Here is a 13,309-nt window from a genome sequence, read left to right on the forward strand (position 1 = left end):
CCCTGCTCGCCGCGCTCCTCCCACGCCGGGGGCGCGCGCTGCTGGCGGCCCAGAGACCGGCGGCCTCTCCAGGGGCGCCGTGGGAGGGTGCGGTCCGCGCTGGGCGAGGCTTCCTGCGGACACCGGCGCGCTCGGCCTCCGCTCCTGGGCGCTGCAGTTCTCCCTCTCCTTGCCAGCCCAGAGATAAATAGATGGCCAGAAAGAAAAGAAAAGGAGAAAACATCTCTAGAGCTCTGCGCGGGGAGGACAGTAGCCGCGGCAACTGTGGTGTGAAATCTTGTTTGTATGAATTCGTTTCTCACGGAAGCCCAGGAAAGGTTGTCTAGGGTGGAGCACTGGAATTGTCACCAAGGCTTTTTTTGTTTTTACTTGTTTGTTTCTTAACCTGAAGGTGTCCTTACACACCTCTAGACTTATCTTATGAAGAAACTAAATCCAGTTAAACAACTTGTCCAAGGTCATAGAGCTGGTTGCAGATTGATTCTGTATTTTGATGCTAAATCAAAGCTGCCTCAGCATTTATTTGTTTTCTGTCCAGAGAAGAGTTGCATTCTCATATATAATGCTATGTATGTTGTATAGCAAGAAATCAATTAGAAATATAGAGATAGAAAGTAGATTGGTGGTTGCTGGGGGTGGGGGGCTGGGGAGTGACTGCTAATGGATAGGACTCTCTCAGGGTGATGAGAGTGTTCTGCAATTTGATAGTGGGAATGGATGCACAACTCTGAATATTCTAAAAACCAGTGAATTGTACATTTTAAAGGGCTAAACTTTATGGAATGTGAATAGTATCTCAATAATCCTGATATTTAAAAATGTATTGGCTGAGCACGATGTGTCACGCCTCTAATCCCAGCACTTTGGGAGGCAGAGGCAGGTGGATCACGAGGTCAGGAGTTCGAGACCAGCCTGGCCACCATGCTGAAACCCCGTCTCTACTAAAAATACAAAAATGAGCCGGGCATGGTGGTGCATGCCTGTAATTCCAGCTAGTCGCGAGGCTAAGGCAGGAGAATTGCTTGAACCCAGGAGGTGATGGTTGCAGTGAGCCGACATTGTGCCACTGCACTCCAGCCTGGGTGACAGAGCAAGAATCCATCGTGAAAATAAAGTGAAATAAATAAAACTGTATTAACACTTGAGCCCGGGTGGTTGAGGCTACAGTGAGCCATGATGGTGCCACTGCACTGTAGCCTGGGTGACAGAGTGAGGCACTGTTTCAAAAAAAAAAAGTATCCAGAGTGATAGTGCTGTGGGGAAATCCACATGAGCACGTATTTGGAGTATGTTACAATTCTTTCTTTGTGGGCAGAAATTATGACTTATGTACTAGCATCCATCCATTCATTCAACAATCCACATCCATGTTTATCAAGTTACTCTGACGTGGGTACAAAGATAAATAATTCATGATCTCTGTCATCAAGGAGTTCCCAGTCTATTGAGGGGACAGTTTATAATATAATAAGGTGTCACTCTAGGGAGGTAAAGTGCAGGTTTAGGGTGCTAAGACAGTCATAAAGGAGCTGAAGGATGTGTAATGTTTCAGCAGTGGTCAACGTGGCTGAGTGTCAGAGGTGTGACAGGAAGTGAAGCTGGACAGTTACAGGACAGAGTAGAACTGTGAACTAGAGCTCAGTTAAAGAGGCACAGGCTAATTAGGAAGTAAATTTTCTATTCCTTCTGGGTCATTTCTATCCCTGGTGTAGTGTGTGATTTTGGTGAATGGTCTCAATCATCATCATATAAGCAAACAATGGTAACACCAACTGACTTTTGTTTCTAACTTCATAGTATGTATAAACAGTTTTGTGTATTGCCTCCTTTGAAGCTCAGAGAGGTGAAGGGGATGTGCTCAAGGCTGTATGTCTTCTAAGTGACGGAGGTTGGATGAAACTCCATCTACTGACCTTGGATCCTGTATTATCAATATTGTCAGCCTTTTGAGTTGTAAAGCTTCCTTACAAGTGCAAAGAACTCTTGAGCTAAAAAAGCTCTCTAAGCAGTAGCAAGTGAAACCTGTTTTTTCACTTGGACTTTTATATGTTTTGATTGGGAGCTAGAAATATTACAAGCTCTAGGAAAAGAAAACTTAGTTACTAATCTTAGCTCTTCAATTGAGTCTGTTCAGCAAAGCCCTGGATTCCAGGTTTCATAAAAGGTGACTCTACAATTTAAAACAGGAGGCTGCCTGTTTCTATTGTCAGTATACAAATGTCAGCATACTGAGGGCACCTTCCTTTACATCCATTCATCCTTCCATCCCTCATGGGATTATAAACACCTTTTGAATGCAGGTACAGGTTGAGCATTCCTAATCCAAAATCCGAAATCAGAGATGCTCCAAAATCTGAATGTTTTCGAGCACTGACCTGATGGCACAAGTGGAAGATTCCATTCCTGACCTTATGTGATGGGTCACAGTCAAGACACAGGCATACAGCACACAGTTTACTTAGTGTCCCCAAGGGAAAGAAGACCCCTGCAGCCCCATCAGCTGTGATATTTTTTTTTCATGCACATGCAGATTTCCCTATGTGGGCACACCCACATTGGATAATAAAATGGCACATGTGCAGGCTGGACTCTCCCATGGCAGGTTCCCCACAATGACCCACATTGGGTCAAGTGCATTGCTCACTGTGTTTTTTGTTTGTTTGCTTATTTTCTGCTCCATGATATAAAATATTATTTAAAATGTCAAAAGGGCCTGGAAATACCCCATGGGTAACAATGATAAGAAATAGAGGAAGCATTTATGTTAATCTATAGCACAGAAATGTTAGTTGTTGGAGAATCTGGACAGGGTGTGTGAAACATCTTACGGAAGAGAATGGGGTAGGAATGACTATCATAGACGACCTGAAGAATCAGAAGGATACACTGTTGAAGTTCTATGCTGAAAGTGATGAATAGAAGTTAATGAAAATGGGAAAACATTGCATAAAGCCAAAATGCAGATTTTGATCATGTATTGAAAGAGTGGATCTGTCAGCTTTGCAGTGAACACATGCCACTTAATGGTATACTGGTCATGAAACAAGAAAAGATCTATTCAAGATGAACTGAAAACTGAAGGAAACGGTGATATTCAACAGTTTGATTGAAGAAACATAAGAAAACACACAGCATTAAATTGTTAAAGATTTTAGTCCTAATAAAGCATCTGCTGATCAAGCGGCAGCAGAGAATTTTTTTTTTTTTTTTTTTTTTTTNATGGTGGTGCATGCCTGTAATTCCAGCTAGTCGCGAGGCTAAGGCAGGAGAATTGCTTGAACCCAGGAGGTGATGGTTGCAGTGAGCCGACATTGTGCCACTGCACTCCAGCCTGGGTGACAGAGCAAGAATCCATCGTGAAAATAAAGTGAAATAAATAAAACTGTATTAACACTTGAGCCCGGGTGGTTGAGGCTACAGTGAGCCATGATGGTGCCACTGCACTGTAGCCTGGGTGACAGAGTGAGGCACTGTTTCAAAAAAAAAAAGTATCCAGAGTGATAGTGCTGTGGGGAAATCCACATGAGCACGTATTTGGAGTATGTTACAATTCTTTCTTTGTGGGCAGAAATTATGACTTATGTACTAGCATCCATCCATTCATTCAACAATCCACATCCATGTTTATCAAGTTACTCTGACGTGGGTACAAAGATAAATAATTCATGATCTCTGTCATCAAGGAGTTCCCAGTCTATTGAGGGGACAGTTTATAATATAATAAGGTGTCACTCTAGGGAGGTAAAGTGCAGGTTTAGGGTGCTAAGACAGTCATAAAGGAGCTGAAGGATGTGTAATGTTTCAGCAGTGGTCAACGTGGCTGAGTGTCAGAGGTGTGACAGGAAGTGAAGCTGGACAGTTACAGGACAGAGTAGAACTGTGAACTAGAGCTCAGTTAAAGAGGCACAGGCTAATTAGGAAGTAAATTTTCTATTCCTTCTGGGTCATTTCTATCCCTGGTGTAGTGTGTGATTTTGGTGAATGGTCTCAATCATCATCATATAAGCAAACAATGGTAACACCAACTGACTTTTGTTTCCAACTTCATAGTATGTATAAACAGTTTTTGTGTATTGCCTCCTTTGAAGCTCAGAGAGGTGAAGGGGATGTGCTCAAGGCTGTATGTCTTCTAAGTGACGGAGGTTGGATGAAACTCCATCTACTGACCTTGGATCCTGTATTATCAATATTGTCAGCCTTTTGAGTTGTAAAGCTTCCTTACAAGTGCAAAGAACTCTTGAGCTAAAAAAGCTCTCTAAGCAGTAGCAAGTGAAACCTGTTTTTTCACTTGGACTTTTTATATGTTTTGATTGGGAGCTAGAAATATTACAAGCTCTAGGAAAAGAAAACTTAGTTACTAATCTTAGCTCTTCAATTGAGTCTGTTCAGCAAAGCCCTGGATTCCAGGTTTCATAAAAGGTGACTCTACAATTTAAAAACAGGAGGCTGCCTGTTTCTATTGTCAGTATACAAATGTCAGCATACTGAGGGCACCTTCCTTTACATCCATTCATCCTTCCATCCCTCATGGGATTATAAACACCTTTTGAATGCAGGTACAGGTTGAGCATTCCTAATCCAAAATCCGAAATCAGAGATGCTCCAAAATCTGAATGTTTTCGAGCACTGACCTGATGGCACAAGTGGAAGATTCCATTCCTGACCTTATGTGATGGGTCACAGTCAAGACACAGGCATACAGCACACAGTTTACTTAGTGTCCCCAAGGGAAAGAAGACCCCTGCAGCCCCCATCAGCTGTGATATTTTTTTTTCATGCACATGCAGATTTCCCTATGTGGGCACACCCACATTGGATAATAAAATGGCACATGTGCAGGCTGGACTCTCCCATGGCAGGTTCCCCACAATGACCCACATTGGGTCAAGTGCATTGCTCACTGTGTTTTTTGTTTGTTTGCTTATTTTCTGCTCCATGATATAAAATATTATTTAAAATGTCAAAAGGGCCTGGAAATACCCCATGGGTAACAATGATAAGAAATAGAGGAAGCATTTATGTTAATCTATAGCACAGAAATGTTAGTTGTTGGAGAATCTGGACAGGGTGTGTGAAACATCTTACGGAAGAGAATGGGGTAGGAATGACTATCATAGACGACCTGAAGAATCAGAAGGATACACTGTTGAAGTTCTATGCTGAAAGTGATGAATAGAAGTTAATGAAAAATGGGAAAACATTGCATAAAGCCAAAAATGCAGATTTTGATCATGTATTGAAAGAGTGGATCTGTCAGCTTTGCAGTGAACACATGCCACTTAATGGTATACTGGTCATGAAACAAGAAAAGATCTATTCAAGATGAACTGAAAACTGAAGGAAACGGTGATATTCAACAGTTTGATTGAAGAAACATAAGAAAACACACAGCATTAAATTGTTAAAGAATTTTATCCTAAAAAAACAACTGGTTAACAAAGGGCGGGCAAAAAATTTTTTTTTTTTTTTTTTTTTTTGAGACAGAGTCTAGCTGTTGTCACCCAGGCTGGAGTGCAGTGGTGAGATCTCGGCTCACTGAAACCTCTGCCTCCCAGGTTCAAGCGATTCTCCCCAGCAGAGAAATTCATTGACGAGTTTGCCAAGGTGATGGCTGATTAAAATCTGACGTCAGAACAAGTCTATAATGCTGATGAAACATCACTGCTTTAGTATTATCGCCCCAGAAAGACACTGACTACAGCTGATGAGACAGCCCCTATGGGAGTTAAGGATGCCAAGGACGAAATAACTGTGCAGGGATGTGCTAATGCAGCCAGCACGCATAAGGGTAAACTTGCTGTGATAGACAAAAGCTTGCATCCCTGGCTGTTTTCAAGAAATGAATTTCTTACTAGTCCATTATTATGCTAACAAAAAGGCACGGGTCACCAGGGACGTCTTTCCTGACTAGTATCATGAACATTTTGTACCAGTGGTTGGCTAGTGCTCACTGCAGAAAAGCTGAACTGAATGACTATTGCAAGATATTGTTATTCCTTGACCACCGACCTGCTCATTCTCCTGCTGAAATTCTCATTAAAAAAATCATTTATGCCATATACTTTCCCCAAAAATGTGACTTCATTAATTCAGCTATCTGACCAAATATCAAATGAAGAGTAATTATAAGAACACTTTCTTGGAAAGCATACTAGCAGCACTGAACAGAGGCGTGAGTATAGAAGGTTTTTAAAAGGAGTTTGGCATGAAGGATGCTGTATGTGCTGTTTCCAAGGCTTGGAACACAGTGACTAAAGACACAAGACCGTGCATGGTGGCTCACGCCTCTAGATGACATGGTGAAAATGTGTGATGGGCTTATTTGCTGAAGGACTAGAGCAGGGTGCACTCATAGCAAAGCAAGAAATCATGCCAGCTGTAAAATCAAAGAGAGACTTCTAGGACAAAAACCAATGCTAATGAGGCAGATGACTCCGGAGGAAACATTTTAAAAAGCCACCCAGCTGAGGCCAGGCGCGGTGGCTCACGCCTGTAATGCCAGTACTTTGGGAGACCAAGACCGGTGAATCACGAGGTCAAGAGATCAGTACCATCCTGGCCAACAAGGTGAAACCGCTTCTCTACTGAAAATACAAAAATTAGCCGGGCATGGTGGCGGGCGCCTGTAATCCCAGCTACTCAGGAGGCTGAGGCAGGAGAATTGCTTGAACCCGGCAGGTGGAGGTTGCAGTGAACCGAGATCACACCACTATAGTCCAGCCTGGGCGACAGAGCAAGGCTCCGTCACAAAAAATAAAAAATAAAAATAAAAAAAAAAATCACCCAGCCGAATAACTCCTCATCCCTAGAAGACCCACTTCCTTGTCACTTGTGATGTTTCTTCTCATTAAAAAAGTAAAATATAATGTTTAGTAACCTTTAAATCAAAACACAGCATCATACATGGAGATCGAAAGCCTACTGTTATCTGTTGTTGCTTTTTGTTTTGTTTTTTGTTTGTTTGTTTGAGACAAGGTCTTGCTCTGTCACCAGGCTGGAGTGCAGTGGCACAATCTTGGCTCACTGCAACCAACCTCTGCCTTCCAGGTTCAAGCTATTCTCCTGCCTCAGCCTTCTGAATAGCTGGAATTACAGGAGCATGCCACCATGCCCAGCTAACTTCTGTATTTTTAGTAGAGATGGAATTTCACCATGTTGACCAGGCAAGTCTCAAACTCCTGATCTCAAGTGGTCCATCTGCCTCGACCTCCCAAAGTGCTGGGATTACAGGCACAAGCCACCACACCAGGCCTGTTGCTGCTGGTTTAACAGCTGATACAGGTATTCTGATGATGCTCCTGTGCTGCTTAGTTACACCAAACACTTTTTTTAAACTGTAATAATAGTAAATCATTTTTTTCTGTTAAGTAGTTATGTGTGAATAAGTGTAAGAAAATGGTTGCTTATCAGTAGCATATAATTTAAAAGTCAGGAGTGGTGGTGATCCCAAACAACCACAGACTGTCCACAGTAGCTGAGATAGTGACAGCTTTACTTTCTGATGGTTCAGTGTACACAAACTTTGTTTTATGCACAAAATTGCTAAAAACATTATACAAGATTGGCCAGATGCAGTGGTTCACGCCTGTACTCCCAGCACTTCAGGAGGCTGAAGCGGGTGGATCACTTGAGGCCAGTAGTTCAAGACCAGCCCGGCCAACATGGTGAAACCTCGTCTCTACTAAAAATACAAAAATTAGCCGGGTGTGGTGGCACGCACCTGTAGTCTCAGCTTCTCAGGAGGCTGAGGTGTGAGAGTCGCTTGAACCCAGGAGGTGGAGATTGCAGTGAGCCAAGACTGTTCCACTGCACCCCAGCCTGGGCGATAGAGTGAGACTCAGTCTCAAAAAAAAAAAAAAAAAAAAAAAATTGTACAAAATCACTTTCAGGCTATGTGTATAGGTCTAATATGAAACGTAAACAAATTTTGTGTTTATATTTGGGTCCCATCCCCAAGATATCTCATGTATATGCAAATATTTTGAAATCTGAAGAAATCCAAAATCCTAAACCCGTTTTGTCCCAAGCATTTCAGATAAGGGGTACTCAACCTGTATAGTGTTTTGGTCATTTCCTTGTTTCCCTTCCCCTTACTTTCATTCTCTTCTCTATTCTCACCCCCCTCCCCACCCCCTTTCCACTCTCAGTAGGCCCTCCATGAGTGTTTGTTAAATGTCCAATGTCATTTTAGCATCGGAAAGGTAATCTTTTTTTTAAAATTCTAATTGCCTATGGTGCTGACATGCATCATGAAATTTGGATATTAATTGGCCCATATAGCATATGTGCTCTCGGGCTTTGGGACATAGTTATAAGAGCATTAGGGAATTACATGAACACTTCCCACACTTTAATAAGCTGCGTATTGAATTCTAAATCTAAATGCCTGGAATTTAAAAGTCTCAGTCTAGGAAAACACAATATTGATATTTTAACAGTAAAGACACTAAATACTTCGGAGTGGAAGAAATTTAATATTCATTATAGAATTTTTAATCCCTGAGGAGGTAATTTATTATTGATTTTAAAGGTCTTTGAAATCTTTTGTAAATATTCCTTGTTTCTTTTTTAATATCTTCTCTTAGGCTCATTTTTTTTTCTCCTTCACAGGTTTCTGATAGCTAATTAACACCTCAGCATTACAATTCTGCTTTCCATAAACTTCTGTGCAGAAATCTAGGGAATCCAAAAGAGTTGGAGAGTGCTGAGCTCCCTGGAGTCTGAAGCCTGGAGAAACCATCCGGAAGGCTGTAGCTATTCATCTCGAAGGAGCAGATGTTGTCCCTCCCCAAGGAGTTATTATGGGTTGGAAGAAATGAGAAAATGAATATAAACAAGTTATTTTGTGAATGTTATCAAATATGATCAGCACCAACCAAACAGAGCTCTAAATGCGTAAGTATTCTTTACTGATAGAAGCAAAAGCAAATGAACGTTATAGTTTTCTAAATACATTCAGAAGCAAATAATTTGAGCAAAAGCACAGACCTAATTGGGTCATACATGATAGCATGTGGAAAACAGTCCTGGAGAAGCAGAAAGTGTGTTGCTAGGTCAGCTCAACTGGTTGTTGTCCGTCAACTCTACCCCTAGCCATGGCTTTGCAGACTTCTCTAGAAGGCTTCCTTCTTTCCAAGATGGCTGGGCAGAGTCACAGAGACAGTGATCTAATGTCCCTTAGGATGCTTATGGGACCTGTTTCTATGGATGAAAAGCCAATCAAGGATAGGACTGGAGAGGAACCGAAATGCTTTCCTGCTGAGCTGTCTGCTAGACCCTGGTATTTTCAATCAGCTAGCCTGGGGTTTCTTGCTGTTCTAGGGCAATCGATTTACCTTATGCCTAAATTTCAAGAAGGGGAACCATACCAGCAGATAGCGACCACAGAAGTGGCAGCCTGATGAAAAAGAATAGTCTTGGGTGTAGTGTAAATGTAAAAACTATGAAGTTTTTTTAAAATAAAAAAAAAATTCACTTGCACACACTCTCTTCGAAAAGTTAGTGGGCAGCTATTTACTAGCTGAAACAGAAACACTTGATTATGTTGTGAATGCTTAGGGAAAATGTCATGATGGAGGTGGATTTGGAGCTGACAATAAAGGATGAATGAGGATCAACAGTCTGAGAATGAAAGGGGAAGACATTCCCTGGTGAATAAAGGGCACGGGGAAAGTCAGAGGGTGTAACAATGTATATGTGTTTCAGGAAAAAGCAAGCGGACTCAATGTGGATGAAGTGTGGAGGGGATTTTGAGAGATGAAGCTTGAAATACAGTTGACCCTTGAACAAGGTGGGTTTGAACTGCAGGTGTCCATATATGCACAGATTTTTTTCAACCAAACATGTTGATAAATACAGAATCCATGGTAAACCCACATATACTGAGGGCTGACTTTCCCTATCTACCTTCCACAAAGGATGCACAAGTATATGTGGGAGTCCTGGAATCAATTCCCTACATGTACTGAAGTATGACTGTGTATGTTTCTTTTAACCTAAACTTCCTATACTAACTCTGCCTTTGTGTATTTCTGCATTCCTCCTGCCCCAGAAAACTAGATATGTATTTAAGAGAGAAAAGAAATAAGCTTGAAATATTTTAGCAGTTACCATAGAGAATAAGAAAAAAAATTCGTATTATATGCAAGGAAAGTCAAGCATGATATATAATTATTCAGAATCAACCACTAAAAAGGCTCTTCAGTAAAATAAAGAATAATTATCCCAAAGGAAGTGATTGTTTTGACACTTAATTGGGAGGACAGCCAAAAATTTAGACTAGGATTATAGCCCTTGCCTTTCTTTTGGAAGATTCCGTAGTGATTATTCAGAGAAGCTGAGGTTCGCAATTCTAGTTAGCTTGAGTTATGGTAAAATAAAATAAAACAAAACCCTATGGATGCATGTGTATAAAGAAGATTGACACAAAATCATTATCCATTGTTTAATAACTGACGTGAAACCTTTTCTTGATATAGCTAAACTTCTCTCAAAAATGAATTTTGGCCGGGCGAGGTAGCTCACACCTGTAATCTCAGCACTTTGGGAGGCCCAAGTAGGCGGATCACCTGAGCTCAGGAGTTTGAGACCAGCCTGGCCAACGTGGTGAAACCCCATCTCTACTAAAAATACAAAAATTAGCCAGGTGTGGTGACAGGTGCCTGTAATCCCAGCCACTTGGGAGGCTGAGGCAGAAGAATCATTTGAACCAGGGAGGTGGAGGTTGCAGTGAGCCCAGATCATGCCATTGCACTCCAGCTTGGGCAACAACAGCAAAACTCCATCTCGAAAAAAACAAAAAAATAATTTTAATTACCCTTTTAAATTTCCCGACACTCTTTGTTTTTGCTTATTCACTAGACTAGTTGAAATAGTTTCATTTCTTTCCTTTCCTTTTTTATTTTTCTGTCGCATGACCAGTAAGAATGATATTCCATGGTACCAGGAGTGGTTGAGATGGAAATCACCAAGGGATTGATCTCTGAAGAATCCTGAGGACTGAGTGTTCTAGGGAGATGGGAAAAAATAAAAGCGAACTCCAGTTTTCCAAAGTAAAAAGAGTTCATTTCTGCAAAGTAAGACTGATGAACCTGACAGTGATTCTGAGTGAGGGTCTAGAATGGATTATTCAAAGTCTGCTCCTAATAAAAAGTGAAGACCAATAATTCAGCAGAGGTTGTTGAAGAATATAGCATCAGATCGTTCAGAAACTTAATAGACTAGTGAATATGTAGCAGAGATGGCTAATTGTTCCCCAATAAACATTCTCCTCATCTTTTTATTAAAAACACCCACTGAGTTTTAATTGGGAGCATGATGGCTTATATAGAGACTCCACTTTCTGCACTCCACTGTGGCTGGGTGTGGCCACATGACTAGATTCTGGCTAATGGGGTGTAAGAAGGAGCCATCAGTCTGGTCCCTAGATTGCTCCCCTCCACTTTCTCCTTCCTTGTTCTGCGGTCTGAAAGTGGTGAGGGAACATCATCCAAGTAGTCAGAACAATACCCAGGGGACTGTGGAGCAACAGCTCAGAGGGTCCCTGAGTCCCTGGATGGCCACATGAAGAAAAAACACCTATCTCCCCCTACATGCTGTATGTCAAAGAGAAATAGGCCTGCATTTTATCTGAGCCACTGCATTTTTAAGTCTCCATGTGATAGCAGCTTAGGTTATATCCTAATCAAGAAAACATGGACGGTAATAAGTCATTTGCTTAGGTCTCTTATGATGTACTTCTATACAAAGAGAAGAAATGTGTGCAAGACAATTACATGAATTTGTAGCTGGAAGAATAATCTTACTCAAGTTGTCCTGATTAACCTAGGTTTGCAAACTATAGCCATCAGGTAGAATTTGACTCTGCATTTTGTTTTCAGTACAGAATGCTTAAAAAAATTACAATTTTTTTGGGGGGTGTTTTTAGGACAGTATGTACTAACTCATCACAGTTCCCAGTGTCTCACTCCTGCCCCTGTGTTAGTTTATTTATTTATTTATTTATTTTGAGACAAAGTCTCACTCTGTTGCCCAGGCTGGAGTGCAGTGGCACGATCTCGACTCACTGCAACCTCTGCTACCCAGGTTCAGGTGATTCTCCAAAGAGACAGGGTTTCACCATGTTGGCCAGTCTGGTCTTGAACTCCTGACCTCAAGTGATCCACCTGGTTCGGCCTTCTGAAGTGCTGGGATTTGGGATTACAGGCATGAGCCACTGCGCCTGGCCCTCTTTATATATTTCTGTCTTTCTCTTTTCTTTTTTTTTTTTTGAGATAGTCTCGTTCTGTTGCCCAGGCTGGAGTGCGGTGGCATGATCTCAGCTCATTGCAACCTCCGCCTCCCGGGTTCAAGTGATTCTCCCGCCTCAGCCTCCAAGTAGCTGGGATTACAGGCTAGTGCCACCACGTCCAGCTAATTTTGTATTACTAGAGATGGGGGTTTCACTGCGTTGGCCAGGCTGGTCTCGAACTCCTGATTTCAAGTGATCTGCCTGCCTCAGCCTCCTAAAGTGCTGGGATTACAGGCATGAGCCACCACACCTGGCCTGTTTGTATATTTCTGTTCCTTGCTTGGCACCTGAAGGCATATGAGTTATTAGAGTAATAGACTATGCTGCTGTTCCAAATACCCCGACAATACTGTGGCTTAAAAATGAAAGAAGTTTGTCTCTCTCTCACCTAAAACCTGTAGGTAGACATTCCCAGTCAGTAAGTAGCTGTACCCCAAATGGTCATGAAGAGCCTTAGGTTCCTTCCAACAAGTTGTTCCCTCATCTTCAGCTGGTTGTTTGCATGGTTGTAGATGAGTCACAATGAATGACTCCTGCTGTCAGGAAAGGAAAGCAAATCAAACAAGCAAACATGAGGGAGGCATGGACCTATTTTAAGTGTAGAGTTTGGTGAGTTACAATGAATATATACACCTGTGCAAGCACCACCCAAATCAAGATCCAGAATTTAGGTTGTCAACTTCTTTTTTGAATTCATTGTTTCGGTGAAGATACTTTGCCCCTGAATTTGTGGATAGCATTAAGCCAAGAAGAATAACAATCATGTTGGGTAGCATGAGAATCTAAAGGCATCTTAAGAATCCAGATATATGAGATGAATATAATTTAGTGGGGGTAAGTGCAAGCCTTGCCCTTAAATTAAAAAATCAACCTCAGGCTGGGCAGTGGTGGCTCAGGTGTATAATTTTAGTGCTTCGAGATGAAGGTGAGAGCATCACTTGAGGCCAGGAGTTCAAGATCATCAGCCTGGGCTACATAGTGATGCTACATCTCCACAGATATTTTTTAAAATTAGGTGGG

The 13,309-nt window shown here is 41.7% G+C and overlaps 1 long non-coding RNA gene across 1 annotated transcript; it reads left to right on the top strand.

The window, feature by feature from the left end:
• The first annotated feature begins 78 nt into the window (after positions 1-78).
• Positions 79-9,792, top strand: LOC108524832 (uncharacterized). The gene is made up of 3 exons (XR_001884141.1): positions 79-267; positions 8,611-8,895; positions 9,706-9,792. It is a non-coding gene; the product is annotated as an uncharacterized LOC108524832 (long non-coding RNA).
• Positions 9,793-13,309: the final 3,517 nt, after the last annotated feature.

Source organism: Rhinopithecus bieti, unplaced genomic scaffold (assembly GCF_001698545.2).
Source record: "Rhinopithecus bieti isolate Rb0 unplaced genomic scaffold, ASM169854v2 scaffold_81659, whole genome shotgun sequence".
NCBI classification, from domain to species: domain Eukaryota; kingdom Metazoa; phylum Chordata; class Mammalia; order Primates; family Cercopithecidae; genus Rhinopithecus; species Rhinopithecus bieti.